This window comes from Silurus aristotelis (assembly GCF_946808225.1).
Source record: "Silurus aristotelis genome assembly, chromosome: 6".
Classification (NCBI taxonomy): Eukaryota; Metazoa; Chordata; class Actinopteri; order Siluriformes; family Siluridae; genus Silurus; species Silurus aristotelis.
In genome coordinates, this window is record NC_139579.1 from 28,851,237 (window position 1) to 28,857,236 (window position 6,000).

Sequence of the window (6,000 nt, forward strand, 5' to 3'; positions counted from 1 at the left end):
GACAATCATGAGAGTAATCACAATTATATAATTCAATATTTTAATCGGTTGACAGCCCCAAAAATATAAACAAAATAAATGTAAAAATAATAATTTTATTTATATATATATATATATATATATATATATATATATATATATATATATATATATATATATATATATATATATATATATATATAATCATCATCTTCTGCAGCTTTATCTTGGCCTCCTAGTGCTGGAGTTAAACAGTTTCTTTTGCATGCATCATTCAGCTCTCCATTTCCAGGTTCGATCCTGAGCTTCATTTCCTGTCTGGGTATAGAGTTGCACCTCTGTCTGTGTTCTCCATTTTCTCCACTTTTCTTTGACAAGAAGTGGAAGCTTAATGTTTAAAATTTTGGTCTACTAATTGGAAGATCGGAGGTTTAAGCCCCAGCATCGGCGGGTTGCCACTGTTGGGTTCTTGAGTAAGTTCCTCGATCATGGCTGACACTGCGTACTGACTCCAACTTCCTAACAAGCTGGACTATGCAGGGAAAGAATTTCACTGTGCTGTAATGTACATGTGACAAGAAAAATTCTCTTTCCTTTTCCACCATCTCCTATAAGCTTCTAGATCAGGGGTCACCAACATGGTGCCCGCAAGGACCACATGAGTCTCCCGCGGGCCTTTTTAAAAAATAGCTCACCATAGCGCCACTTCCCAGTGAGCTGCATCTGTTTCCTAACTTGTTAAATCATTGTTAATAATTATTGTGAGAAATCATTAACATGATCAGTGTCTTCACATAGATGAATATCATTAATTATTAATAATAACATATAATAACATATAATTAAAGGTAAACTGAGCAAATTTGTTATTTCCGAAGTGTGTATCAAACTGGTAGCCCTTCACATTAATCAGTATCCAAGAAGTAGCTCTCAGTTTCAAAAAGGTTGGTGACCCCTGTTCTAGATTGTATTGGCTCTGACAAATTATTCAGAAGCAGTGGCACCCATCAGGGCCGGCAAGGCCTTTTCTGCTTCCAGAATCACTGACTTATGTTTTTATATATTTTTGGCCATGAATATGTTTAAAAGTATTCCCAATCGTTTATTCTCTTCATTTCATAGCTTTTCAGAGTGTAAGGTTCAGTGAGAGTTTCTATCCAATCAGATTTCAGCCATTACATCATGTGATGCTATAAGTCCAGGACTGTGAGAACTATAGACTTTATTACTGTAAACTCTGTTTCTATGTTTGCCACTCCAAGGCCCCCTTGCAATCTGCAAACGTCAGCATTTTCATGTCCTTTGATCGGATGGTCAGAGAGCACGCTAGTCAATAGTTCGCAACCCACATCAGTCGCAAACTGAACAAGCTCAAATATAATGGTGTGGATTTAATATCTGTTTTTTTAATTGCTCAACGGCTGATGGAGGAGGAGAAATATCTTTGTTCGCAGATGCACTTACCTTTTAAGAAAAGCTGGACATCGTGAAGAAAGGTCGGGTTCAGTTCAAAAACAGTTTAATACAGTTGTTACGCTTTTTTACAAAAAAACATTTCATGAGGTTAATGTTGATGCATCTGCTAGAGATGTGGGGGGCAAAGCTGTGGCTGCAGTGAAAGGTGACTTGATGAATTGTGCTTATTGAGTTTCTTGCTTTAGTAATGCCATTCATTCCCACTGGATGAGATTCCTGTCTGGGATGCAGCGCTCTGTTATACTGCGTTTCTTCATAATATTGATGGTTTCTATAGCAGTGACGTCTTAATTGCGGTATTAAGAGGTGAATTGAGTCAGGAAGAGCACCACTGAAGGCCTGGATGTGAAATGCATAACCTGTTACTGCTCAAAGGTATGATTTGGTGCAGGGGTCCCCAATCTTTTCCAGAATAGGCCAGTGTGGGTGCAGGTTTTTATTCTAACCAAGCAAGTCCACACCACATTCTACCTGTTCAAATCTAATAATCTTTATTTTCAATGACTATCAGGTGTGACCATTGATTGGTTGGAATGAAAACCTGCACCCACACTGGATCTTTCTGGAAAAGATTGGAGACCCCTGATTTAGTGTGATCTTGATGCAAGTCAAATGTGCTTTACCATGTCCAGCACTCAATTGAAGATTTTTTACAAACATAGTTACATACAGAATACAAGTTGCAGTAAAATTTGATCGTCTGTTTGGAAATTTGTGCATTTGATGAAAAGGATTATAAATATAAAATAGGAGAAAAGAAAATAAGATGAGATATGAAGAGAAAATTGCTTCACACAGTGTTTCTGCCACATAAACCTATTTAAAGATATGCATGTGGATTCATTTAAAAAACATTTATATGGTTTACAAGGGTGATGGAGGTTGTTTTCCTTTAAATTAAATATGAACCATTTGCTCCTTTTGTCTCTATCTTCCTTCAATACTTCAAGATACTATAATGTTGAGGATGCGCTATATGGCCAAATGTTTGTGGACACCAGACCATCATACAAGCCTGTGTAGCTTCTCACCAAACTGATCCCACAATGTTGAATTGTACAGGAGGTCTTTATAAGTTGTAACAGTACACTTACATGTTTTCTTTATAGAGAATACAGTGTAACATTTCAATTCTTTACAACAAGACGTTTACTGCTCATACTTCTTCTTCTTCTTCTTCTTCTTCTTCTTCTTCTTCTTCTTTCGGCTGCTCCCATTAGGGGTCGCCACAGCGGATCATCCGTCTCCATACCACCCTGTCCTCTATATCTGCCTCTTTTACACCAACTACCTGCATGTCTTCCCTCACCACATCCATGAACCTCCTCCTTGGCCTTCCTCTTTTCCTCCTACCTGGTGGCTCCATCTTCAGCATTTTTCTACCAATATAATTCATGTCCCTTCTCTGCACATGTCCAAACCATCTCAATCTCGCCTCCCTCACCTTGTCACCAAAACATCCTACATGTGCTGTCCCTCTAATAAACTAATTTCTAATCTTGTCCATCCTCGTCACTCCCAACGAAAACCTCAACATCTTCAGCTCTGCTACCTCCAGCTCCACCTCCTGTCTTTTACTCAATGCCACTGTCTCTAATCCATACAACATTGCAGGTCTCACCACAGTCCTATAAACTTTCCCTTTCATTCTTGCAGATACTCTTCTATCACAAATCACTCCTGTCACTCTTCTCCACCCACTCCACCCTGCCTGCACTCTTTTCTTTACTTCTCTAACACACTCTCCATTACTTTGCACTGTTGACCCCAGGTACCTGAACCTCCACCTTCTCCACCTCTTCTCCCTGCAACTGCATCACTCCACTGCCCTCCCTCTCATTCACACACATGTACTCTGTCTTACTCCTACTGACTTTCATTCCCCTTCTCTCAAGCGCATATCTCCACCTCTCCAGGCTCTTCTCAACCTGCTCTCTACTCTCACCACAAATCACAATATCATCTGCAAACATCATAGTCCAGGGAGACTCCTGTCTGACCTCGTCCGTCAACCTGTCCATCACCACTGCAAACAGGAAAGGGCTCAGGGCCGATCCTTGATGCAGTCCAACCTTCACCCTGAACCAGTCTGTCGTACCTACTGCACACTTTACTGCCGTCACACTGTCCTCATACATGTCCTGCACCACCCTCACATACTTCTCTGACACACCTGACTTCCTCATACAATACCACAACTCCTCTCTCGGCACCCTGTCGTACGCTTTCTCTAAATCCACAAATACACAATGCAGCTCCTTCTGTCCTTCTCTATACTTCTCCATCAACATCCCAAAGCAAATAAGGCATCTGTGGTGCTCTTCCTCGGCATGAAACCATACTGTTGCTCACAGATGGTCACCTCTTCTCTCAGCCTGGCTTCCACTACTCTTTCCCATAACTTCATGGTGTGACTGATCAACTTAATTCCCCTGTAGTTACTGCAGGTCTGCACATCTCCCTTATGCTTAAAGATCGGTACCAGCACACTCCTTCTCCATTCCTCAGGCATCCTCTCCCCTTCCAGAATCCTGTTAAACAATCTGGTTAAAAACTCCACTGCCATCTCTCCTAAACATCTCCACGCTTCTACCGGTATGTCATCTGGTCCAACCGACTTTCCATTCTTCATCCTCTTAATCGCTGCTCTCACTTCCTCCTTACTAATCCTATCTACATCCTGCTTCACCAACTCCACATCCTCCAACCTTCTCTCTCTCTGATTTTCCTCATTCATCAGCTGCTCAAAATACTCCCTCCATCTTCTCAACAGACTCTCCTCACTAGTCAACACATTTCCCTCTCCATCCTTTATTGCTCTAACTTGCAGTACATCCTTCCCAGCTCGGTCCCTCTGCTTGGCCAATCGGTATAAATTCTTTTCTCCTTCCTTAGTGTCCAACCTCTTATACAGTTCCTCATATGCCTTATCCTTGGCTTTCGCCACATCCCTTTTAACCTGCTGCCGCATCTCCTTGTACTCCTGCCTACTTTTCTCATCACTCTGTCGATCCCACTTCTGTTTTGCCAACCTCTTTCCCCTAATGCTCTCCTGCACTTCCCCATTCCACCACCACGTCTCCTTGTCTTGCTTTCTATTTCCAGATGTCACACCCAGTACTTTTCTAGCTGCCTCCCTCATCACTCCTGCAGTAGTTGCCCAATCATCCGGCACCTCTTCACCACCACCAAGCCCCTGTCTGACCTCTTCCCTGAACCTCACACTACACTCTTCCTCCTTCAGTTTCCACCATCTTATTCTTCTTTCAAACCTTACTTTCCTCCTCTTCTTCTTTGCCTCCAAAACCATCCTACAGACCACCATCCGATGCTGTCTAGCTACACTGTCCCCCGCCAACACCTTACAGTCTCCAATCTCCTTCAGGTTGCATCTCCTACACAGAAGATAATCCACCTGTGTGCACCTTCCTCCACTCTTATACGTCACCCTATGATCCTCCTTCTTCTTAAAATACGTGTTCACCACTGCCATTTCCATCCTTTTAGCAAAATCTACCACCATCTGCCCTTCCACATTCCTCTCCTTAAAACCATACCTACCCATCACCTCCTCATCACCTCTGTTCCCTTCACCTACATGCCCATTAAAGTCTGCCCCAATCACCAATCGTTCTTTCCTAGGTACACCATCTACCACTTCATCTAATTCACTCCAGAATCTTTCTTTCTCCTCCATCTCACAGCCAACTTGTGGAGCATAGGCACTGATGACATTTATCATCATCCCTTCAACTTCCACCTTCACGATCATCACCCTATCAGAAACTCTCTTCACCTCCACTACACTCTTACTGTACGCTTCCTTCAGAATCACCCCTACACCATTTCTCTTTCCATCAACACCATGATAAAACAGTTTAAACCCACCTCCAATGTTCCTGGCCTTACTCCCTTTCCACTTGGTCTCCTGAACACACAACACATCTACCTTTCTCCTCTCCATCATATCAGCTATCTCTCTCCCTTTACCCGTCATAGTACCAAAATTTAAAGTACCAACCCGAACCTCTACTCTCCTACACTGCTCTTTTTCCTGCCGTCTCTGTAGACGCCTTCCTCCTCTCCTTCTCCTCCTTCGGCCAACAGTAGCCCAATTTCCACCGGTACCCTGTCGGCTAACGATACCTGTGGCGGTCGTTGATAACCCGGGCCTCGACCGATCCGGTATGAAATTCTCATTTGTGATCCGCATATTTGATTTGGCACATGTTTTACGTGGGATGCCCTTCCTAACGCAACCCTCCCCATTTACCCGGGCTTGGGACCGGCACTAAGAGTACACTGGCTTGTGCCCCCCTAATGGCTGGGTTACGTTTACTGCTCATACATGTTTCAGAAAATACCACCTCGCTAATCGTGTATAAATAAGGTGTTGAATATAATCTGCGGTATCTATAAAATGGTCATCCAATCACATCCCTCGCCCAGGAGCCGTGCTGTGTTGCCCTCTCAGACGACCTCTACTGCTTTTCTCACAGAGCTCAGTCCTCTTCAGTCAACGAGCCAAACATCCCCTTCCCACCT